This window comes from Hemitrygon akajei, chromosome 3, assembly GCF_048418815.1.
Source record: "Hemitrygon akajei chromosome 3, sHemAka1.3, whole genome shotgun sequence".
In the NCBI taxonomy this organism is placed as follows: Eukaryota; Metazoa; Chordata; class Chondrichthyes; order Myliobatiformes; family Dasyatidae; genus Hemitrygon; species Hemitrygon akajei.
This window is the reverse complement of record NC_133126.1, coordinates 185,955,090-185,981,470: the sequence shown is the minus strand read 5'-3', so window position 1 is coordinate 185,981,470 and position 26,381 is coordinate 185,955,090. Positions and strand designations below refer to the sequence as shown.

Below are 26,381 nucleotides of genomic sequence, written 5' to 3'. Positions count from 1 at the left end.
TAATAATAATAAAAAATAAATGAGAAATAAATTTTGAGAACATGAGATGAAGAGGCGTTGAAAGGGAGTCCATTGGTTGTAGGAACAGTTCAGTGATAGGGCCAATGAAGCTGAGTGAAGTTATCCCCTCTGGTTCAAGAGCCTGATGATTGAGAGGTTGTAACTGTTCCTGAACCTGGTGGTGTGGGTCCTGAGGATTCTGTACCTTCTTCCTGATGGCAGCAGCGAGAAGAGAGCATGGCCTAGGTGTGGGGGTCCCTGGTGGTGGGTGCTACTTTCCTGTGACAGCACTCAGTATAGATGTGCTCAGTGGAGGGGAGGGCTTTACCTGTGATGGACTGGTGCCATATTTATAACTTTTGTAGGATTTTCCATTCAAGGGCAGTGGTGTTTCTGTACCAGGCCGCGCTTCAACCAGTCATTATAATCAAGTCTTTATTTTTCTTTAGTTTGGCTCAGTTTAAACTCTCCCTCCCCCATCAGGACCTGGCAAAAGGCAGACCACAGCCCTTAAACACTGCTCCGTAACATCTGGTCCCCACTAGTAACTATATTATACAATGGTCTTAAGTGCTGACTACAGCTGAATCACTTCACTTCCTGTTTAGGCTGGTTGGCTCTGCATATGTGAGTTGGAAGTGAACTTAACTTCACGCAGCACTGTCTGCCAAGAACTTTTAAATTGAATATAATTTTTGTTTTTCAATTCTGAATCTCGGCCGACCGCTTTCCTTATACCAGCAGGCATTGGACTTGCTCTTGTGATGTGCACAGACCTAATATGGTGACACACTAGCCAGGCAGCTTTCACCAGCGTTTAACACTGACACGCTCACTTTATATGTAATCTGCAGCTGTGATACTCTTTATCGGGCGATCTGGTCTCAGTGGGGGAGTGGAGAAAGAGTGGAGTGATTGTTAAAAGGAGCATGGCTATAACAGAATAGGGAGTGAATACTTATGTTCTTTTTTCTCAAGAGAGCTTCCTACCTTCATCTAGCCGAGGACACAAGAATCAAGCCTGCCCTGCCGTTCAGTATGATCATGGCTCATCTATGCTGACCTTACCTCCTCCTCTGTGCCAGGGCCCCATAATCCTCAATTATCGATCTTTTGGAAACTTACCTACTTCCACTTTAAATACTGCTAATGAGCAGGTTCTACAATTCTCTGGACAGAGAGTTCCAGAGATTTGTCACCATCTGTAATAAGAAATTTCTCTGTCCCTCCATCGTACATGACTTATCTTGTAATTATGTCCCCTTGTTTGAGGTTGTCCAACCAATGAAAACACCTTAATATCCATCCTTGGATATATCTTAATAAGGTCATCCCTCGTTCTTCTAAACTCCAAAGAATACACATCCAAGGTCTCAAGGACAACCCTCTCATTCTAGAAACTAGACTGGTGAACCTCCTATGGACAACCTTCTTTGATTTGCTTAGATCAGACCATGAATATCAGATCAAGACAGATAATATCAGTTCAGGAACTTAGTGTTCTGCTTTCTTAAGGATGGCTTGGAATGCGCAATTGATGCAAGCCGGGCCAACTCCTTGAGATTGAAGATTTAAACATTCTTCATTCCATTGACTTCAGTAGTGAAAATGCACTCAGAATATTTGTTTGATATTACTTTTCATTAAATGCTGGAAAAGGGTTTTTGGATGGAGGATGTGAGTGTCTTTTTCAGTGTTAACACCCAGCACTCACATATGGTTAGATGCAGAATGAGGTCGACTTACTCTCACCTGCAGAACAAAGACTGGCAGGATCTTGGACGTTTTTTGCAAGGTTGAACTGAAGGATCTCTCATGCTTTCAGAAGATGAACGCAGATTGATATTAATGGTTTTCTTACATGACACTAATCAGTACATTTGAAACTAACTCTATGACATAATTCTCCACCTTCCCCCAGCCCATTTCCCTCCAGCCTATCACTTCCCAGCTCTCTACTTCATCCCTCCCCCCACTTCTTATCCCCCCTCGACCATCCCATGTTACTTCACTCCTGATGAAGGGTTTCGGCCCGAAACGTCGTCACTACCTCCTCCCATAGACGCTGTCTGGCCTGCTGAGTTCTGCCAGCATTTTGTGTTTTTATTTATTTCCAGCATCTGCAGATTCATTCGTGTTGTCTATGACTGAGAGGTAGGGAACTGTTCTTTATCAATTCAAGCCTACCTTTTAATTCTGTTTGCTTGAGTTTATAAACGTAGAGATTCTGTTGGAAATGTAGAGTAACACATAACGTCTATCACTTCCCCCCCCCCCCCCTAGCTTTTCACTTCATTTCCCCTCCCTATTCAGCTGGCTTCACCTATCAACTTTCCCTCCTCCCACCTTCTCATTCTGGCTTTTTTCTCCTTTCTTTCCATGAAGGGTCTCTGCCTGAAACAACAACTGTTTATTCCTCTCCCTAGGTGCTGCCCGATCCGAGTTCCTGCAGCATTCAGTGTGCATTGCTTGTTGTTTATAACGTGTTTGAGGCCTGATGCTGTGTGGTTTTCAGCTATCTCAGAATGGGACAAACTTGAACTGGAGACACATTGGAGTTCCTTTGGAGTTGCTGGATTTCTGGCCCTGGGAGTTTCTTCACCTCATGGAATGTAGTAATCAGGCACCACTCTTTAAGAACAGGAAATAATCACTGACTTTGCCAAAGACACTTCCAGAAGTTGGTATGACACAGATGGAGGTCATATTGGTACAATACCACCAAAGAGTCTTACGAAAGATTTTGAGTGTCAGCTAGAAGGACAGATACACTAACACCAGTGTACTGGAGGGGGCCAACGTGAACAGCATCTCCACCATGATAAAACAATACCAATACTGATGGGTAGGTTATGTCATCCGTATGCCAAACTCACCACTCCTCAAACAGTTCCTTCACTCCCAGTTGAAAGCAGGACAGTGAGCCCTTGGTGGTGACAGTGAGCCAAAGATAACATCAAATTCAGCCTGAGGAAATCCAACATTCCATCTAAAAACTGGAAGACGTTGCACTCAATAGAGATACCTAGAGGGAATGTGTTCAAGAGGGAGCTGCGCTACATGAGAAGAACCTCTGCTGTGCTGCAGAGAACAAGCAGCACCTAGGAAAGGAGACACTAAACAAGCAAAAGACCCAACCGCTAACCCCAGACGCCACTTATCATTGCCCCCACTGCTCCTGGACATGTGAATCCAGGATGTAGAAGGAGCATCATAGTTTGGAGCTGCTTTGCTGCTCGAGGGCCAGGACAGCTTGCAATTGTTGAGGGAACAATGAATTCAAAATCCTGTCAAGGTATTTTACAGGAGAACGTCAGGACAGCGGTCTGTCACCTGCAGCTTAATAGAAGTTGAATGACAACGATCTGAAAGACAAGAGTAAATCAAGAGCAGAATGGTTTAAATAGAAGAGAACCCACTGATAGACAACCCCTTAGGGGATCATACTCAACTGATCACGTGAAACTGCATTTGGCCCATTGACAGCAGGGAAGTCCTTATTGAAGTGGCACAATTTCCCATAACCCTGCAAATGTGTTGTAAATATCTACCCAATTCCTTTAGGAAGCCTTGGTAGACTCTGTCCATTTCACGTCCACGGACTGAGTTCCAGGTTATCTCTGATTTTTTGGAGAAAGACCCAGTTGGTAACAGTGGCAGGAGAATTCTCTAAGGCACTCTTTACTCAGCTTGCTGCCTTATAACGTCCTGCTCTCTTGTTTATCCCAATCTTTTGCTTCGACTATTTATCCTGCAGTACTGGGTTGTTACTGTGTCAAGTGTGATACAAGAAACATCTGTGTGGCAGAGTTTTACTGTTTGGACCCAATCCCAGACAACTCACAGAGATCAGTTTAAAACTAGAAGTTGAAAAAACACGAGTATTTTAAAAAAAAAGCCTTTGGCAGTGCAATTCAAAGCAGTCTTTTTATTAGTGTCCGATTTATATTGAATACTGATTTCTTTTAAAACGTGAAGGCAGTGGAGTGCCATTTTGCCCATGTTTGTCAGCTGTATTTACACAGCTGGGGAAGGCTTGATTTATGTCTGCTCATCTGCTGGATGCAGAGTGCGCACAGGCCCGCAGTGTACCTGGGTCTAAGGGGTGGGAGTGGGGGGTGTATGGAAGGGAAGGTTGCTGATGTGGCCTTGCTGGTGAGGTATTGCTGGCTGCTTTGCACGCAGAAGGGGGCCTGACCCATGTGTCAGGATTCAGCCTGGTCGGAGCTGCTGTGCCTCTGACCGTTGCGTTACGTTGACATTCTGAAAGAGCTGATTGTGGACTTCCGGAAGGGTAAGATGAAGGAACACATACCAATCCTCATAGAGGGATCAGAAGTGGAGAGAGTGAGCAGTTTCAAGTTCCTGGGTGTCAAGATCTCTGAGGATCTAACCTGGTCCCAACATATCGATGCAGATATAAAGAAGACAAGACAGCGACTATACTTCATTAGGAGTTTGAAGGGATGTCAACTAAAACACTCAAACACCTCTCTATAGTTGTACAGTGGAGAGCATTCTGACGGGCTGCATCACTGTCTGGTATGGACAGGCTATTGCACAGGACCAAAAGAACCACAGAGGCTTGTAAATTTAGTCGGCTCCATCTTGGGTACTAGCCTACAAAGTACTCAGGATGTCTTCAAGGAGTGCTATCTCAGAAAGGCAGCATCCATTATTATGGATCCCCAGAACCCAGGGCATGCCCTTTTCTCACTGTTACCAGCAAGTAGGAGGTACAGAAGCCTGAAGGCACACACTCAGTGATTAAAGAACTACTTTGTTCACTCTGCCATCCAATTCCTAAATGGACATTGAACCCGTAAACACTACCTCCTTCCAGTCCTTCCAGGTGAGGCGACATTTCACCTGTGAGTCGGCTGGTGTGGTATACTGCATCCGGTGCTCCCGGTGTGGCCTTTTATATATTGGTGAGACCTGACGCAGACTGGGAGACCGTTTCACTGAACACCTACGCTCGGTCTGCCAGAGAAAGCAGGATCTCCCAGTGGCCACACATTTTAATTCCACGTCCCATTCCCATTCTGATATGTCTATCCATGGCCTCCTCTACTGTCAAAATGAATCCAAACTCAGGTTGGAGGAACAACACCTTATATACCGGCTGGGTAGCCTCCAAACTGATGGCATGAACATTGACTTCTCTAACTTCCATTAATGCCCCTCCTCCCCTTCTTACCCCATCCCTGACATATTTAGTTGTTTTTTTTTCTCTCTTTGCCCATCACTCTGCCTGTTCTCCATCTCTCTCTGGTGCTTCCCCCCTACCCCCTTTCTCCCGAGGCATCCCGTCCCATGATCCTTTCCCTTCTCCAGCTCTGTAATCACTTTCGCCAATCACCTTTCCAGCTCTTAGCTTCATCCCACCCCCTCCGGTCTTCTCCTATTATTCTCCATTTCCCCTCCCCCCACTACTTTCAAATCTCTTACTATCTTTCCTTTCAGTTAGTCCTGACGAAGGGTCTTGGCCCGAAACGTCGACAGTGCTTCTCCTTATAGATGCTGCCTGGCCTGCTGTGTTCCACCAGCATTTTGTGCATGTTGTTTGAATTTCCAGCATCTGCAGATTTCCTTGTGTTAGCTCACTTTTTAAATATACATTATCTCTTTTTTTTGCACAATTTTTAATCAATTCAATATATGTGTACTGTAATTGATTTATTTATTTTTCTTCTATATTATACATTGTATTGAATTGTTGCTGCTGAATTAACAAATTTCACGACACATGCTGGTGATAATAAACCTGATTCTGATTTAGTGTACTGAATGCAATAAAAGCACAGAGCTGGACTAGACTGATGACTTACATACTGTTACACTAGTTGCCATGTCAAGAAACTCTCTGCTGTTCAGTAAGTTCAGCTCTGCAGAAGAAGTAAACTTAATACAGGGAAAGGTTGAATAGGTCAGGAATTTATTCCCTGGAATATAGGAGAATGAGGTGAGATCTTCTGGAGTTTACAAAATTATGAGGGGTATGGATAGAGTAAATACATGCAGGCTTTGTCTAGTGAGATTGGATGAGACTAGAACTAGAAGTTATAGGTCGAAGCCATTTATGGGGATCCTGAGGGGAAACTTCTTCACTCAGAGGGTGGTGTGAGTGTAGAATGAGCTGCCAGCAGAGGCAGTGGATGAAGGTTCGATTTCAACACTTACGAGAAGTTTGGGCAGGTACTACACAACTCTGTCAAGCAATCTGTCACTCTCCTTTGGCCTAGTTTTTTCTCTTCGGAGTGAAAGAGGATGAGAGGTTGCTTGATGGAGATGTTCGAGAGGCACAGATCAAGTGGACAGCCAGAGAGAAAGCCTTGGGGAGGTCTCCAACCCTTTGGGCCGAAGCAGAGTGAGAGATTGCTTGGCTGTTCTCTTTTCCCAAGGTGTGTGACTTGGAGGACAACTTCCTGGTCATGGCACTTTTGCTGCCCTTTTCCATTGGTGCTCAGGCCTTTTTGTGTGGACATATGTGTGGCTGTGACCCTCCTCCACATCCAAACAATGCCTGGTAACAGACCCTGAGATGCGCCTTCCTTCTCTAGAGCAAACACCCACAACCACGAGTTCAAAAGACAGCAGCAACACTTGTGAAAACCACTTGCTACTAGTTTTTGCTTTTAGGCCGGGAGGGGTCAGGAGTGTTTAGTCAACAACAAAAAAAAATCCTTGTGATCTTCTTCAAACCAAGGTTGCAGATTGATAATTCCACTGGCATGCTAACACTGGTTTGATGATTCAGTAGCAGGAACTTCAAAATAACAGCAGAGTTTTAATTAGTAGATTAAATTGGATCCCATTTCCAGCTTGTTTGACAAGGTTAAGTGATGTTGTAACACTAAATGTTGAGCCACTAGATGTCAAGCTTCTGGAATATATTTTATTTGTTAATTTATTAGTGGTAATATTATTTTATATGTTGTGTGCAAGTTTTATGTACTGTGTTGTGCTCCTTGGCCTGGAGGAATGTTGTTTCATTTGGTGGTATACAAGTATACAGTTGAATCAGAATCATGGAAAGCTACAGCACAGAAACAGGCCCTTCAGCCCATCCAGTCCATGCTGAACCATGACAGTAAACTTGAATTTGAACTGTTTAAAAGCTTGATGTGTTGGGATGCTTGGCCTTTACTGAAGTGGAGAGTATTGACAAATTGTGTGACGTGACAAATAATACTCATCTAAATAAGGAACACACCTCAAATGTTGAAGGAACTCAGCAGGTCAGGTAGCATCTTTGGAAAAGAGTAAACAGTCGACATTTCTTCAGGATCATAAGGAATAGGCATCTTCATTTGCTGGATTACAGAGGGATTAGAGCTGCTGGTTAACTCTTCAGATGGTCCGGTCAGGAGGAGAAATGTAATACTCTGAACATTCTGCTGCTCCATTTGTCTCCAGAGGTTTGGACCATAAATATATTCAAAACAGAGTTTCAACGATTCTGTTTAGGCATCAGTCCAGCTCAGTGGTGCGGTTAATTGAGCTGCTACCTCACAGATCCCAAGTTCAATCCTGAATTATGTTCGCTCGTTCCTTATTGCTGTGTCGTATGATGTGGGCGATCACGGTCTTTCCGTGACCATGATTATGCTTGGCAAATTTTTCTACTGAAGTGGTTTGCCATTGCCGTCTTCTGGGCAGTGTCTTTACAGGATAGGTGACCCCAGCCTTTATCAATACTCTTCAGAGATTGTCTGTCTGAGATTGAGATATAGCACAGAATAGGCCACTCCAGCCCTTTGAGCCGTGCTACCCCACAATCCCGAGATTTTAATCCAAGCCTAATCACAGAACAATTTACAATGACCAATTAACCTACCAACTGGTACATCTTTGGACTGAGGGAGAGGAAGCTGATTACACAGATCGGAAGGAGTGAGGCAATGTAAACATTTGAATTCTCGGGTGGTAATTTTACAGTTGGGCATAGGGAATGTCCAGCGTAGCTGTTTCTATGGATTTGCCTTTAGGTTGTCAGGCAACGTGTGAACTTGCAAGATGGGTTGCAGTCATGCTTGTTGAACTATTTTTGCTGATGTATGATTGATTGCAAGGAAGTTCAGTTGATAAAGGGACACAGTGTCCCTGTGTGCGATGAAGAGGCTAATCTGCAGGGACTTGTATCTGTCTCCCAGAGTCTAGCCAGCACGAAGAACCAATGCCAACTATTGTTATTGTTAGGCAATGATTTGGTTGGCTGTTCCTCTAATGAGTGACTCACATTCTACTGGATAAACTGGCTTTCTGATTCTCTGTTCTTGTTTTCTCTTCCCTGAGTCACACAATAGGCTGTAGTAGTTGTAAGTTGTCTTGGATCGCAGGTACAAAGGGAATAGCTACAAGAGGAAATGGACGATCCGTTCTGTGAAATATTCCCAGAAGGTGCAAGGCAAGCCCTTTAAGCGACACATGTTTCTAGCTTGTCTCTACAAAGTAAATTACGGACATCATGAGGAAATAGCTTATACTAGTGAGACCATTCAGCCCAAAAGAGCTCTGCTAGCTGCAGGAGCCTCTCCTCACCCCTCTTTATTTTGGCATACACACTCAGTGGCCATTGAATTAGCTATCACCCAGACCTAATAAGGTGGCATTGAGTGTATGTTTTTGTTGCTGTAGCCCATCCACTTCAAGGTTCAGTGTGTTGTGCCTTCAGAGATTCTCTTCCGCACAACACCGTTGTAACTATGGTTGAGGCATTATTGCCTTCCTGTCAGCTTGAACCAGTTTAGCCACTCTCCTCTGAACTCTAGTTTTTACCCGCAGAACTGGTGCTCACTGGAGTTTTCTGTTTGTTTCTTGAATCATTCTCTGTAGGCTCTAGATAGTGTTGTGCATGAAAATTCCAGAAGATCAGCAGTTTCTGAGATACTCAAATTACCCCGTCCGGCACCAGCAATCATTTCACAGTCAAAGTCACTTAGATCGCTTAATCATTTCTTACCCATTTTGATGTTGCCTGAACAGCAATTGAACCTCTTGACCGTGATAACATGTTTTTATGCATTGAGCTGCTGCCACACGATTGGCTGATTTAATACTTGTAAGGTGTATGACTACTTAATAATGTGGCCACTGAGTGTACGTACAGGTTGGGCACATCCTTATCTGAAAACCTCTGAAATCCAGAATTTGTCTGCGCTCTGAGATGGTGTCACAAATGGAAAATTCCACAAGGCACGGGAGAGGTTTCTCTGCGCACCACAGCCAGTTCTGAGAAGTGACCTCACATTTCAAAGTTCAAGATTCAAAGTAAATTTAATATCAAAGTCACCATATACAGCCCCGAGATTCACTTTCCGAGATCCATCAGAGAATCGATAAAAGACTGCGCTCAACAGGAGGAGCAAACAACCAACGTGCAAAAGACAACAAATTGTGCAAATACAAAAGAAAAATGAGAACTAATGATAATTTTTAAAAATATTGGGAATATGAGATGAAGAGTTCTGGAAAGTGAGGCTGTAGATTGTGGGAACAGTTCAGTGATGGGGTGAGTGAAGTTGCCTGCTTTGGCTTGGGAGTTGATGGTTGAGGGGTAATTGTTTCTGACCCTGGTGGCATGATTCCTGAGGCTCCTGTACTTTCTTCCTGACGGCAGTAGTGAGAAGGGAGCATGAGCTGGTTGGTTGGGGTCCCTGACGATGTGCGTCGCTTTCCTGCGACAGCATTCTGTGTTAATGTGCTCAGTGTTGGGCAGAGTCCATGGTGGACTGGAACGTATTCTCTGTTTTAGGGCATCGGTGTTTCCATACCAGGCTGTGATGCAGCCAGTCAACATAGTCTCCACCACATATCTATAGAAGTTTGTCTCAGCAAGCCTGTAAGGAAGGTGGTGCTGTGCTTTCTTTGCATGTGCTGGGTCCAGGATAGGTTCTGTAAAATTATAACACCTCTCCCCTTCAGATCCCTGATGAGGACTGGCTCATGGACCTCCAGTTTACTCATCCTGAAGCCAATAATCAGCTCCTTGGGCTTGCCGTCATTGAGTGAGAGGTTGTTGTTGTGGCACCACTCAGCCAGATTTTCAGTCTCCCTCCTATACGCTGATTCATCATCACCTTTGAGTCGGCCGACGGCAGTGCTGTTGTCAGCAAACTTAAATATGGGATTGGCTTAGCCACACAGTTATAACTGTGCAGCGAGCAGAGCAGGGGGCTAAGCACACAGCCTTGTGGTGGTACATATGTAATGAGCAGAAGTTAATGGATATTAGAAAAACACTGCATAAAGTGAAAAATGAAGATCTCAATTGTGCATTGAAAGAGTAGATTCATTAGTGTCGGAGTGAATATGTGGTGCTTAATGGTGTACTGATCATGCTATCTTAGTTTTCGCTGCAGCTCTTCTTCTCCTGGAATGTCAGAGGTACGTTTTTACACAGCGTTCAGTGCAGGGGACGCACTGCCAGGGCTGGCGGTCGATGCTGATACAGTAGGGATTTTTAAGAGACTGTTGGGCACATGGATGATAGAAACATGGAGGGTTATGTAGGAGAGAAGCCTACATAGGAGGGACTGACCATGGAGTAGGTTGAAATGTTGGCACAACATCATGGGTCGGAGAGCTGTACCGTGCTGGCAACTTACTCTGTGTTACTTCCTGACAGTGTCGCGGAGCAGCTTCAGATGCACAGAATGGCAATGCTGCTGTTAAAGCCTTTTTGTTCTGAAGCAGTATTAAACATGAGGAACTTCTGAAGGCATAGAGCAAATCCTGTCTTTGCCAAAATGTTGCTCCTCCCCTTGTACTGCAAAGTGTAGTGCAATGCCTGTATTTATTCTGTGGGTAGTGGGGGAGGATTTTATTGAGTCAGTATGGAACAGCACAATATCGATAATAAACCCCAGTTGTGGAATCAGCCAGTTCTGTGTACTCTGATCATTCCTAGACCACAAAAATTTGAAGTGCACCTTTTAAGTTAATAAGTTTGCTTGCAAGTGTCTGCAACCCAACAGCAAGGTTGCAGTCGCCGGAGAGACAAATCCCAAATCTGAGCCAGCCAGAAATGATACAAGGTGTAGCCAACTAAAGGGAGCCAATGGTAATTTGGATTCGAATTGAGTTGTGCTGAGTAACACATGTCGGAACCATCCCGAGTCAAAATGGTAGAAAACCCAAGTACTTGATGGAGACTTTGTAGAGGTGTACAAGATGAGAAAGTGGACAGCCAGAGCCTTTTTCCCAGGGGAGGGCAGAAATGACTAATGTGGGGAGACTTAGGGTTTAATGTGATTGGAGTAAAGGGGGTGGGAACGTCAGAAGTAAGTTCTTTTACACAGAGAGTGGTAGGTGTGTGGAACACGCTGCCAGGTGTGGTGGTAGAGGCAGACATATTAGGGACATTTAAGAAACTCTTAGATAGGCACGTGGAAAATAGAAAAACGGAGGGTCATGGAACATATATATATATATATATATAGAATAGTACCACAGAGGAATAGGCCCTTTGGACCATGGTGTTGTGCCAAACCAATAAAATTAAATGGCCAACTAAACTAACCCCTTCTGCCTACACAATCTCCATATCCTTCCATTTCCCTCACATTCATGTGTCTATCTAAATGTCTCTTAAAAGTCTCTAATGTTTCTGCCTCTTCCAGCACATTTCAGGCACCCACCACTCTCTGTGTTTTTAAAAAATAATTGTCCCTCACATCTTCTTTGAAATTACCACCCTCACCTTAAATGCATGTCCTCTGGTGTTACACGTTTCAACCCTTGGAAAAAGCTACTGTCTGTCTACTCTATCAATGCCTCTCATAATCTAATAAACCTCTCTCCTCAGCCTCTGTCATTCCAGAGAGAACAACCCAAGTTTGTCCAATGTCTTGTTAGAGCCCATGTCCGCTAATCCAGGCAACTTAACCTCTATCAATCTGTGTAGAAACTTGAACTATGAACTTGGACACTAAAATCCCTCTGCTCATCAATACTGTTAAGGGTCTTTCCCTTACTAGGGTACTGCCTCTCTACATTTGACCTACCAAGGTGTATCACTTGAGGGAAGGGCTAGATTGTTTTTAGAGGAGGTTAAGAGGTTGGCACAACTTTTGTGGGCTGAAGGACCTGTACTATTATTTTCACTCAGTTGGTCAAGCAGCATCTGTGGAGGGAGAAATACGTAACATTTCAGATTTCCTGCAAGTTCAGTCTTTTTGATCTCCATTGAAGTGCTGAGGAAGGGCTATGCTGTTCTTCAGACCGAGTAAAGTATAGGGGTTTTCACTGGAACCCTGGCCAACATTTACTCCTTAATTATTAGTAAGATAATCAGACATGTGGTCTCTATCACCTTGTTTGTGGAAGTTTTACTTTGCACATATTTCTTCTTGCTCTTCCTATATTACAAGTGTATCCAAATCTTCATTCATTGCAAAACACCCTAGCTTACTCTGAAAATCTGTTTAAATGCAAGTCTTGCCTTTAACGCCTTTGGTGAATTTCAGAATCAAATCTTAGTGTGCTGTTGCTGTTCTAAATTCCTACATCTTATAAAGATCAGTAATGTTTTCAGGATCCTGAGTTCAGAGACTGCCCGCAGTGGAGCAGAAGCTTCTCTGTTTATCTGTGGGGATGAAGTGTATCATCTTTCTCAAGCTGATTGATTAAAAGCAAGTTTTAAACCTTGCAAGCTTCAGCATCTTATGTTTTAATCCTCTTGGCTAACAGATCAGAAGAAGTGGTCAGGAATACCAGACGTAAGAGGAGACGTACAGTAAGAGACTGCAGACGCTGGCATACTGAGCAATACGCAATCTGCTGGAAGACCGTAACAGGTTGAGCAGTATCTGTGGGAGGAAAGGAATTGTCAGCATTTCGTACAGTCTTCCAGCTCCACCCCTTCTCACTGCCCCTACCTTCCTGCCATATCATACCCCTCCTCAGTCCACCATACACCTCGGAGTTCGTTTCTGCTACTCTACTTTTCTCTGTTCTGGCCAATCTGTCTCTCCGCTCTCAGTCCTGAAGCAGGGCTTTGGCCCGAAACTTTGACAGTTTCTTTCCTCCCACTGACGCTGCTGAATTTTTCTAGCTGACTATGCGTTGACACCAGACATCAGTCCCTTTATGTTAAAGAAATATTTAAATATCTTTTGCCCAACCACAAACGGCTGGCCAGACCTGGTGCACAAACAAATCAAAAGCAACATTGAGGTTATTTTCTTGAGGAGGCAGTCCATGTTTGGGCTGGCTGTACATTTGGTGTTTCCTTTGAGAGGGATTCCTTGTGTTTGGACCTGAGTTAAGGAGAGAGGCACGTATTACAGACTGTCTCTTTGTGAAAGAGTTAAAGTGAGTGCAGATTTGGGCCAGAAGGCTTGTGGTGATCTGTTTTTCATGGCAAAGGACCATTTTTTTCCAGCCGTATGCAAACAGCAAGTGTCTGACAGGATTTCCTGAGTATTCTAACATTCTAAACTGGAAAAAAGCAAGTTGTGGAATATTTTGCTGATCTGTCTGAGCAATCTTGCTTCATTGTGAAGATCTGTAGAATAGGCAAGCAGTTCAAACCCTGTCAAGACCCCTGGTGCCCTCATCAGCTTCTTCCCCACCCCCTTTAAAGCCTCATTTTTTTGCAAGATCGCACTTTGACAGATGCCCACCGAAGACAATACTGTCACCAGTTTGCTTATCGTAAACAAATTGTATTCTTCCTGTCACTGTCTGAGGGGCCAGTTTTTTTTTCCCTACACAAGGTCAATTTAAGGGTCATACCTCCAGTTGGGTGACCAGATTCCGGCAGAGTGGGCTGAATTTGACCAGAGTGAAGTTCTTTGTCACATTGGAGCGTGTTGGGATCATCCTGCCTTTATTGAAAAGGTTTGCATCTTCGTTGTTATGGATGTCCAATTGCTACCCTCCAATCCAGATGAGAGAATGTCCTTAGAGTTTAAGGGATACCGGGTAAGAGGAGAAAGGTGGAACAGGATGCTGAGAAGGAATGAATCAGTACACAATACGCTGGAGCACGGGCTCCCGACCTCTTTCATTGCCGTGGACCCCTACCATTAACTGAGTGGTCTGTGGACCCCAGTTGGGAACCCAGCAGGTCAAGCAGTTTCTGTGGAGGGAAATGGTCAGCATTTCGGATCGAGACTCTCCATCTGTCCAAGTGAAGGGTCTCGTCTCAAAATGTCAGCTGTCCATTTGTCTCCATAGATGCTGCCTGACCTGCTGAGTCCCTCCAGCATTTTGTTCGCGTTTCTTTGGATTCCCAGCAACTACAGGCTTTCTCATGTTCTGTGGGGGGAAAATAGTCGACATTTTGGATCAAGAATCTTCACCCGACCCTCTGTCCAGATGAAGTGTCTCAACCGGGAATGTCAACTATCCTCGAGAGACGCTGCTAGACCCGCTGAGCTCCTCCAGCATTTTGTGAGCTTGCTCTAGATTCCAGTGTCTGCGGGCTCTTGTGTCTCCATTAAGGAATGAATGTTCTGATCTTGCTTCCAAGTCCCAAATAAATCCTCCTTGATATTTTTTATGTGAGATACAGAGCACTGTGTGAATGGCAGTTTATTCCTTCCTGCATTTTCTGTAGTTTTTAGATTTTCTCAAACACCGTGCCAGTGGATGCATAGATTTACATTGTTGGCCGTCATTAAGTTCAGAGGCTGCTACTGTTTGGAAGCTTTAATGTGAAAGTTATAATGAGGGGAAAATACTCGTACTAGAGTACAGTCCAAGGAGTTTTCTGTCTGGTGAAGTGCTTTCTAAAATGCAGTTGCTGTGTGATCCAGGAGCATCCTATCTGTACAATGAAGGGAAGTAAGCGATCTGACCCTCATTGAAGGCTGGGTGAGGAGTGAGTGCCAACTACGGCTCTGCTGTAACCTCTAAGTCAAAGTGTTGTGCGTTCAAGTCCCACTAGAGGCCCAAGCACAAAACTTTGGCTGATGCGGTCGCCCAGATGAGACACTAAATTAGTGCCCTTTCTGCCTCTTTAGATGGTGAAGAGCAGGTGCTCGTGGCCATGCTTGCACCATACTGAACATGACAAATTACTGCTCTTAGGGGCTGCCATGATAGAGTCATTGGAAGTCTTCTTCTCATAAATACTGATTGACATGCAACGCCTTTCTTCCAGTGTCAGTGATTCTTCTCATCCACCTGAGAAGGCGAGCACGGTTTCAGTTTAGCTCTTCGTCAAAACCCAGCTCTTCTGACAGTGTAGCACTCCCTCGATACTGTATTGGGTCAGCATCACATATATAGTGCCTAGTGTGAGGTTTAAACACTTGGTCTTCCAAACCTTTGGGAAGCTGGACGAACCCTCTCAGTGAAGTATTTAATTTTGTTGCATTGCATTCCTGCTGGAAAACCAAGCAGAGACACAGATTAGATTTATGTCATGTACCGTGAGAAGTGTTGTTTGTGTCAAGGATGTACTGGGGGCGGCCTGCAGGTGTCATCACGTTCCCTTCTCCAACTCAGCATGTCCTCAACTCACCCAAGCCCATATGCCTTTGGAGCGAAGGAGGAAACTGGAGCACCCGGAGGAAATACACACAGTCTCGGGGAGAATGTATGAACTCCTTACAGATAGTGGCAGGAATAAAACCCCAATCCTACAGCTGCCACTGTAAAGTGTTACATTAACATACAAATCCATCCTTGCTTTATAAATTTAATTTATTCTCATTTTCTTTGAACTCTCTTGATTTCTAATCCTTCCATAACTCCTCACTAAGTCTGAACACCTTGCTGTCTTTTTTTTTTACGATGCTCTTACATTCTTTGACTTCTTTATGAAGTGTCTGTCAGGTCCTGTGTAGATGGGTTTGCTGATCATTTTTGCCTACAGCAGACTTTCCTGGTGCTAAAGTTGTTCGTGTAGTGAAGCTAGGTTGACGTTAGGTTACTGGTGCGATAGTGTTAACTGTGCTGTGATCAGTTACCATGATCATTTCCATCAGGTATGTCAGTATCATTGTCTTTAGTAGATTAGTTGCCCTTAATGTACAAAAGATCTGTAACTAGCCAACTTTTACAGACTGGAAGAGGTGTCCTGCCTAACTAGTGCAGGGGAAATAATTCCTCTATTGTACCCTCTCTGTCATTTGGCATCATACATTGCCAATAGTATATTTACTTGTTCACGGAAGCTATACAGAAAGAGGAGCAGGGATAGTATCTGCAGAATTTCTAGGCATAATAGTTAGGGCCCAGTAGGAGGGCATTGTGCCCTGGCTTGTGCCTTTGGATGAAAGTACAAGGCTTAGAAATGGGCAAAATTGAGGTGAGTTTGTGTGTTGTCCGTGACTGCCTAGGTTTCCTCCCATGTCTAAAAGGACATGCGAGTTGGTAGGCTCACTGGGGCACTGCAAATTGCCCCTAGTGTAGGTGAGCGGTAGGAGAATCAGGAGCTTTTGTGAGCAGGTACAGAACATCGTACACATCCACTGGTCTTCCTTGATAGATTTTATCCAAGCCCTTAAAATGTCAAAGTTAATTTGTTATCATATACTACCTTGAGATTCATTTTTCTTGCAGGCATTTTCAGGAAAAAAAGAAATGCAGTTGAATTTTATGAAAATCAATACAAAACCAGACTAATACTGAATAATACCAACGTGTAAAAGAAGTCAAACTTATATTTTATTTAGAGATACAGTGTGGCTCAGCAACCCACCGACTTAACACTAGCATAATCATAAGACAATTTACAGTGACTGATTAACCTACTAACCTTTGGACTGTGGGAGGAAACCAGAGCACCCAGAGGAAACCCAGGTGGTCATGGGGAGAACAAAGTTGCACGGAAATAATTAAAAGATATAAGGAGGATAAACTGCTGTTTAACTGAGTAACAATTTGTGTATTTAATTGAAATACAGAACAAACTAGAACACTACCAATACTTCTGTAGTACTATAAAGCTGTGTATTCATTCCAAATTATTATTAATGGAGGAACTCATCTGCCATATTCTCCAAATTGACTGTAAGTGAACAAAATCAGTTCAGACACCCAGTGCAGATAATGGACTTCCTTCATGCAATGCGTTGGGCCAGGAGTTCTCAACCTGGAGTCCATGGACCCCTCGGTTAGGGGGTCTGTTGGCATATAAAAAACATTAGGAACTCCTGCTTTATATGATTGCATCCTCCAAATCTTCATTTTCATTGTAACATTCAAGATGATTGTCGATACCTTCAAATTCTTCGTAGTTTCTAACTTGTTGAAGTAGTGAAATTGTTTCAATTTCACGCCTGGCCGTTTCTGGCAACTCCAAGCTTGCATGCCTGAAACTGCGTTGAGCAAAATAGTTCCAAATTGTCTTACTGCTTATTTCTCACCAGCAATCAGTCACAAAAATGTGTTTGTGCTTTTTTGAACACAAACACATGCTACTGTCACTATTTAAAACCTGATGGCTCAAAGTGTGGTCTGGTGTCTAACAGCCATGAACACAGCTGATGCTAGTTAGAAACTGTTCGGCAACAATCTTCTGCCCTAATTAAGCACCGCATTGTTCCAAATAAACAAAGGGAATCCTGGCGACTTTCTCACTGTAATTTACAGTTTTAAAAATTTATTGCACTGTTCTGCTGTCACAAAACAATAAATTTCATGACGTATGTTGGTGATATTAAAACTCTGTTCTGATTCAGTTGGCGCCAGCACTTTAACTATGAATAAACTCATTTGTTGAACATTGTGTATAAGTGGGCAGCAGTCCGCTGACGGAAGGACACAAGCCCTTTTCAGTTCCACTCAAGCTCTTTCCTACTTCCATTCCATGAATATTGACTCTTGTTCCTGCATTATGCAATGTGATCTCTGACCCACAGAGGCCAGCCCTGTTTACAGAGTCTGATCGAAGCAAACCCGGTGAGTGGTCTCTCTTTAAAATGGGCTCGGTGCCTCAGTGCACATCATGTGAACAACACTAGCCTCTTCATTCAGACAGGAACCCACAAGCACAAATGTGAGTCTTTTCCTATAATTTTATTTTACTTCCTCGCAGAACCCTTTTGGTAGTTCCTTGGTGTCTCTGAAAAGGATCAAATTTAGTAACAGACTTTGGCATTTCTTTACACATTGAGAATATCTAGCCAAAACTAGAAAGTGGGTAGTTGGCGTGTATAAGTTCACAAACTTTCAAAACTCACAAGGAGTCCAAAGCTGTTTTGTTTTTGACTTTGAGTCGTAGAGTCAAACAGCCCTTTGGCCAACCAGATCATGCTGAATAAGATGCCCTATTCATGCTTGTCAAACTTGCCCATATCCCACTAATCTTTCCTATCCATGTACCTGTCCACCTGTCTTTAAAAAGTTGTTATTGTACCTGCTTCAAACACTTGTTCTGGCAGCTCATTCCACATACACGCCACCCTCTGTGTAAAAATATTTCTCCTCGAGTTCCTGTCATCTTTCCCCTCTCACCTTAAGCCTAGGCCCTCTCGTTCTTGATTTCCATACCCTGGAAAGAAGACTTGAGCGCATTCTCCCAGTCTCTGCCCCTCATGATTTTATATACTTCTGTGGGATCACTCCTCGTTCTTGTACATTCCAATGAAAGAAGTTCCAATCTGCACAACGTCTCTCCATAACTCAGTCCCTCAAGTCCCAGTAATGTCCTCATAAATCTCCTCCGCACTTTTGTTCAATTTAATCACACCTTTCTCATAGCCGGGGAACTAGAACTGAACACAGTATTCTAAATGTGGCCTCACCAACACCCTGTACAACTCAGAAACAGAAGCAGAAATGGGTGTATTATTACTGACATTTCAAGTTCAAGTTTATTGTCATCTGACTATGCATGTATACAAGCAAATGAAACAACGTTCCTCTGGACCACAGTGCATCCACTATGCTTATATCACACACAGCAAATAAAACAAAATATTACCACAATTAAGTTAATAAAATCTGATGCAAAATGCATGTAGTGCACAGCACAGATAAACAGTAAAACAACTTGCTCCACTAGTGATGAGACCTCGGTGGTGGCAGGGTGTTGTGGGAGATCATATCTGCTCACTTAGACGAATCTAAAAGATACTATGGCACTATATTGTCAGTGAGTAGTGAGGTTCACTCCTGGATGCTTGCTGATATTAATCCCTCAGCTGAATCAGGAAAGATGGGATCTTCTTAATTACTCTTGGAATTGAAACCTACCAAATATTGAAAGGCTTAGCTAGAGAGGATCTTCTTAGTAGTGGAAGAGTTTAGGACCAGAGGACGTTGCCTCAGAATAGAAGGATGCCCCTTTAGAACAGAGATGAGGAATAATTTCTCTAGCTGGGAGAGATAAATCTGCAGAATTCATTGCTATAGACAGATGTGGAGGTCAAGTAATTGGGTATATTTAAATCAGAGGTGGATAGGTTTTTGATTAGTAAGGGTGTCAAAGGTTATGGGAGAAGGCAGGAGAATGAGGTTGAGAGAGATAATAAATCAGCCATGATGGAATATGGAACTGACTTGATGGGCCGAATGGCCTAATTCAGTTCATATGTCTTATGGTCTTATAGAAAATGCCAGTGTTTATTGCCTCTCCCTAATTGCTTCTTGCTAGGCCATTTCATTTAACTATTTTTATTTGGGACTAGATATAGATTAGATCTGCTAAGGAAACGGCTTCAGAGCTAATGGCTTCTCATAAGAATTCAATTAATTCATGGCCATATTACTGATACCAGACTTTGAGGCCAGATTAATTTGAACTGGAATTCACCAAAATCTGTTTTGGAGCTTGAATTCGCACCTCTGGATCGGTCAACATCCAGACCCAAAAGGTGATGATCCCACGATCAGATTCACCGCACAGTGTGGGATCCAACAATGCAGAAATTCCTCCTTTCCCCAAGTTGCCAAGGGGGGCCATACTAGGAAACAATAGCAATAAAGAGTTCAAAGTTCAAAGTAAGTCTATTTTCAAAGCACATATACGTCACCATATTCAACCCTGAGTTTTGTTTTCTTGTGGGCATCCATAGAATAATAACCATAGCAGAATCAATGAATGACCACCTCAACCTGGGTGTTCAACCAGTGTGCAAAAGACAACAAGCTGGGCAAATACAAAATGAAAGAAATAATAATAATAATAAATAATTAAGAAATAAATATTGAGAACATGAGATGAAGGAACTTTGAAAGTGAGTCCATAGGTTGTGGGAGCATTTCAGTGATGGGACAAGTGAAGTTATTCCATTTGGTTCAAGAGCCTGATGGTTGGTGGGGGGGGGGGGGGGGGGGCGGTGGGGAAGCTGTTCCTGAACCTGGTGGTGTGAGTCCTGAGGCTTCTGTACCTTCTTCCTGATGGCAGCAGCGAGAAGGGAGCATGTCCTGGGGGGTGGGGGTCTCTGATGTTCGATGCTGCTTTCCCACGACAACTCTTCACGTCAGAGTGCTCAGTGGCAGGGAGGGCTTTACCCATGATGGACTGGGCCGTATCTACCAGTTTTTGTAGGATCTTCCGTTCAAGGACATTGGTGTTTCTATACCAGGCCATGATGCAACCAGACAATATACCCCCCCACTACATATCTATAGAAGACTGAGTATGGGTAAGAATATGCATAAATCAAAATCTTCCTTTCTTTTCCCAGGCATCTGCTGCTAAGAATTAATTTGAGGCTGTGTTTAGGATTCATCTCTCTCGCCCTGTTAGTGACAATTAAGGCATGAAGGAGGTTGCTTTGATGGTTTCAGTGCTGTGATCGAAGGACCTACTTCCTTTGGAAGAGCTCTTTCATTAATAATGCTTTGAAACTGATAATTATCTGCTGTGGGCTATGTTAGAAACTGGAAGTAGTATTTAATGTATAGAAGAAATTTAGATGAATCTAAACTTTGAACTGCAGTGGAGGTAAGGGAGGGTGTGGAAAGTTCCCTCTAATTTACAAACTCAAGCCCTCGAGGTATTTGTCTGCCAATGATCTTGCATGTAGCTGCATTAGTTCAAACATTGTTACCTTTTATTCAAGAGGATCAGGGATTTACTTTAGATTACTCTGATTAAACACAGGTGAGAACTTCATCTCCAATGAACCAACTATGTGAAAGGTGAGTACGACATTGGGCCAAACTTCTTGCAAGGGACCAAAGACAAATATTTCCCTTTAAGTGATCCTTGGGACCTGAGGATAGATCTATTCCCATATGTTGTTAGTCCTTAACTGCCCTCTGAAATTCCCCAAGCAAGTATTTGTCTCTACAGGCAATTGACAAGGTACAAAAAGAGCCACTCCATTCAAAGACATTGGCTTCCTGTGGAAGAATTCCAACAGGCTGGGCTAAAATCCCTTTTCACATACTTGTGAAGGAGGATAACCAGGACATTTATTTTTAAAATCTATTATCTTTTGCCCTCCTGAAACAGCATTATTGAAGCACATGTATGAGGTTGAACAGGCCTATTTACCCTTTATTCCTCAGGAGATACGTGGGTTAATTCTTCAAGCTCAGTTTTACTGTCATTCAGCCATACCCATGTATGCAGCTGAATGAAACGACGTTCCTCAGGGACCAAGATGAAAAACACAGTATATATTATCACATGCAGCACATTAACAAATAATATTAACACAATAATATTAACAAATAATAAACAAGTATTCTGTAGATATACACGTTGACAAAGTGGATATACGATATATAGCTAAATATGGAACTGTATAATGCTATTGGCATTGTCATTAATGGTGTGTGCTGGGTGGTATTAGGGTGTTCAGAAGTCTCACAGCCTGCGGGGAGAAGCTGTTACCCAGCCTACCAATCCTTGTTCTTATACTGTGGTACCTTTCTGCCTGACGGTAGGAGTCAGTGAGGCTGTCGGATGGATCGGAGGAGTCCTTGACAATACTGAGGGTTCTGGGGACGCAGTGCGTCTGGTACATGTCCTGTATTGGGGTGTGGGGGACTGAGGTATATTTTCATCTCTCTCACCTGCCTGGATGGGATCGGTGGTTGTTAATGAGTGAAGGGGTATTTATTATTTAGAGATACCGTATGGAACAGGCCCTTCTGGCCCAAGGAGCTGCACCACCTATTTAACTCCAGCCCAATCGTAGGACCATTTACAGTCACCTGACCAGTACGTCTTTGGACTGTGAGAGGAAACCGGAGCGTCCGTAGAAACCCATGTGTCCACGGGTAGGACGTACAATTTCTTACAGATGTCGTTGGGATTAGACTCTGAACTCCGACACCCCTAGCTGTAATGGCATCGTGTTAGCTGCTACTCTACTGCGTCATCAGCATAAAACACAAATTCTCCTCTCTTCACAGACCCTGACTGACTGAACAGGGTGACCCAAGAGTCATAGGGTCAGTCAACATGGAAACAGCCTTCTGCTTGTAAGTCTGTCCTTGGCCAGAATTGTATCATTAAAAATTAACTGGCCATTTCACAGCCATGTTGTTGGGTTAAACAGAGGACAAGTTTAGATTGTGGAAGGTTGGAGTGAGGGTCATGTGTCATGCAGTCATAGAACACTAAAGCACAGAAACAGGCCCTTCGACCCATCTAATCTGTGCTGAATAGGCCCTTCTGTCTGATACAATTAACCTGCACCCAGTCAGATATCTCCACACCCTTCCCAACCCTGTAGTTATCCAATTTTCTTTTTAAGTGTCGAAATCAAACCCACATCCACCACTTCTGCCGTTAGTTCATTCCACACACTCTCATCACCCTCTGAGTGAAGAAGTTCCCTCTCAGGTTCTCCTTAAGCATTTCACCTTTAACCCATGACCTCTTGTTCTAGTCCCCACCACCACCTCAGTGGAAAAAGCCTGCATGCATTTACCCTTTCTCATAATTTTGTATAATTTTAGTTGAGAAAAAAGATATTGCACAGGCTTCAGGGTAAGAAGACCTTAGAATGTGCCTCCAAAGCTGGGATAAACTTGAATGGTGGTACCTGTGAGGAAATGAAGAGCAAATGTTGGTTTTGTGTTTACAAAAAAGAAAACATAACTTGTAGGTGTAAACTTGGAGCTCCATGTGGTTCCATGGGATTCCCACATTAATCTCTCTGGTCCTGGCATCTGCCTTTCTAGAGCCTGGATAGCTCAGTCGGTAGAGCATCAGACTTTTAATCTGAGGGTCCAGGGTTCAAGTCCCTGTTCAGGCGTTCTGTTGCAAACGCAAGATGTTTTGATTTGAAGGTCTCATTTCTGAGCTATACAACTCTTTGAGAACTGCGTTGCCAGATTGCCAGTTTTTGTGGTCACCTCCATTTCAGTTGGTGTCAGGGCGCTTTGGCTGACAGGCGGCTCTGAGGAGCTGCTCTGCAGGGGCAGTGCTACAGCAGGCAGCTGCTCATTCCTCCATTCTGGCTGCCTTTATTCCTGCTCTCTGTTCTCGCCCACCCCCAGCCTCTTCACTCAGTGCTGGAGCATTTTAAAGGAGTGACCTTTGCGAGACCTCCTTATCAATTGGAAACTATGACAAGGAGGAGAGAATTGCTCACCCTGGAAAGAAATTCCGAGACAGCAAGTAATTGCTTGCTTCTAAATCGTGCCAGAGCGCAGCGATAATCTTGGGTAGCCTTTATTTAAGAAATAAATTTAGCAGGGTCTTGTCAGAGTTGAAACCGTACTGATGAAGATGGATTGCATGTCGCCTTGTGTTAAATTCACTTACAAGGTTCTTCGGATTTTAGCAAAATGATCAGAATGGCGTAAATTCAGAAAAGAAAATAGAAGGAAGATGAGACCGCACAAAGTATTTTCTCCAGCGTTAGCCCTGCTTTTGTAGGATAGACCTTATTAAACTGGAGAGAGTGGAGAGAAGATTTGCGACAATGCTGCTAGGGCTTAAAGGCCTGAGTTAACGGGAGAGGCTGGGCAAGCAAGAACATTATTCCTTGGAGCATAGGAATTTGAGGGGTGATCTTAGAGGTATATACAATTGTGAGGAATAGAGAGGGTGAACACATAGTTTTTTCCGAGTGAGAGTGAACTAAAAACTAGAGGCAGATATTTAAAGTGAGAAGTGAGGGATATAAAAGGGACTTGTGGGGCAACTTCTTCATGGAAAAGGTGGTGCCTATATGGAGATAGCTGCCAGAGGAAGTGGTTAAGACTGCTACAATAACAGCATTTAAAGATCTTTGGAGAAGTACAAGGATAGGAGGGCTTAAATAGATATGGGCCAAATGAAGACAAGTGGGATTAGCTTGGTGGGCACCTTGGTCAGTATGGCCCAGTTAGGCTGGAGGGCCTGTTTCCATCCTGTGTTACTTTATGACTCTATGAGCAAGCTACCTAGCAGAGAGATAATGTGTGAATTCATTGTTAGCAGTTTTTAAAAAAGATATCCTCTTGCCTTGTGGATGTATAGTTAAGCAAGTGTCTTAAGTACAGCCACTGCATCTCCTTGGCTGTGAAATCTTTGGGAGTAAAACACAAGTTATTTCCCTGCTTTGTATAGTGAAGCACATAAGAAATACGAGGAGGAATGGACCATTTTGTCTCTCAAGTCTGATCCACCATTTGATTATTCATCTGCGCTGAACTGAGACTAAGGCTATGGCCTGCAACTTATGGACTCCTGGACTGGCTGCAGTTCTGAATGTCAGTTGTTAACTTTTATTGTTTGCATGATTTGAGTTTTTTTCCTGCACATTGAGTGTTTGACCATTTTCTAAAATGGGTTCTAATGGGCTTCTTTGTTTTGTGGTTGCCTGTAAGGAGATGAATCTCTGTAAGGATATAATGTACGTACTTCAAACTTTGATAAGATCAGGGGTGGTCAGATCTAGGTCCCCATTCTCTTCCCTGTACTCTATAACCTTTGACTCATTTTAAACCTGAGCAAAAGGTTGGAAATTTATGCAAGGTCACAACTTAAATCCTATAGTAGCTTTAACTTGGGTAAAATAGCACAGAAGGAATGGCGCCAGATCTCATGTAACTCCTTGGGCAGGAAACCAACAGCTTGGCAAAACAGGTGGAGTTTAAGGGAGCGTGGCTTCAAAGTAGAGATGCTGGGAGGTGTAGGGAGAGGTTTTGAGGGATGAGGGCTTTACCCGTGCAGGCAGTGCTGGAGAGATGAAGAAGCCAGGATTCGAGGCGTGTGGAGATGGAACACATTGGCCCTTTGGCCTGAGGTGGTAGGCCAAACTAATTAGACAAGTAATTAATGCCTAACTAAATAAATGCAATCTACCCACACAAGGTCCATATCCCTCCATTCTCTGCACATTCATGAGCTTATCTGAGAGCCTCTTAAAGGCCTCTTTAATACTTGCTTCTATTACCACCCTTGGCAGCGCATTTCATGCACCCATTGCTCGCTGTGTAAGAAAAATTGCCCCTCTCATCTCCTTTGAAGTTAACTCTCTCACTTTAACTTCTTGAGCGGAAGGACCGGTTCCTATTTTGTACTGTTCTGTGTTCTATGTTATAGTAAGGAGGATCTTTACTGAAACGTGGAAGATCTTGGGGATCTTGATAAGGTGGATTTGGAGAGGATGATTCTGCATGAAGGAGAATCTATATCTGGGAGTTAATGTTTGGTAACAAGGGTCATCCTCTTCAGGAAGAGATGAGGTAACCTTTTCCTTCCAGAGGGTCACGGGTCTTTGGAATGCACTTATCTCAAGGGCGGTGAAAGAAGACGCGGAAGGCAGTGGTAGGTAGATTCATGTTAAGTGAAGGGATGAAGGGTTACTGGGGTAGGCGGGAATGCAGAAGGTGAGGAGTTAATTACATCAGCGAATAGCAGAGCAGTCAACTGTCCACCCCTGCTCTGAATTTACACTTGAATCATTGGCTATAAATATCTTGGGATGACCTGAGGTGCGAGGTAAAGGGAAACATTGAATAATGTAGCTATTACACTCATCTTTACACCCATCTATAATGGGGCTGAGATTAGTGGTTTTAGGCACACTCTTAATCCTGGCTATTACAAAACTTTCCTAAATGAAGTCATTTATATGGCGCATTTCCCAATTACAGGATGCCCCGAGGTACATTAGAACGTAGAACAGTACAAAGCAGAGTAGGTCCTGTGGTCCATGATGTTGTACTGATCTTTTAACCTATTCTGAAATCAACCTAATCCTTCCTTCCCACATAACCTTTCACTTTTCTTTAATCCATGTGCCTGTCTAAATATATCTAATGTATCTGCCTCTTCTAGCAACCCTATCAGCATGTTCCACATACCCACCACTCTCTGTGTAAGGGGGAAAAAACCCTCTGACATCCCCTCTATACTTTTCTCCAATCTCCTTAAAATGCTGCTCCCTTGTACTAGCCACATCTGCCCTGAGAAAAAGTCTCCGGCTGTTCACTCTGTCTTTACCTCCTACCAACGTGTACATCTCTATCAAGTCGCCTCTCATCCACAGAGAAAGCCCTGGCTTGCGCAACCTGGGGTAGTG

At 43.5% G+C, this 26,381-nt stretch overlaps 1 protein-coding gene and 1 non-coding gene across 3 annotated transcripts in view; both read left to right on the top strand.

Moving 5' to 3' along the window:
* The window catches only part of wwtr1 (WW domain containing transcription regulator 1), a 152,728-nt gene that overhangs the window by 53,995 nt on the left and 72,352 nt on the right, over nt 1-26,381 (top strand). The gene's annotated exons all lie outside the window — the stretch shown is intronic.
* On the top strand, nt 23,048-23,120 carry trnak-uuu (transfer RNA lysine (anticodon UUU)). Its single transcript has one exon. It is a non-coding gene; the product is annotated as a tRNA-Lys (tRNA).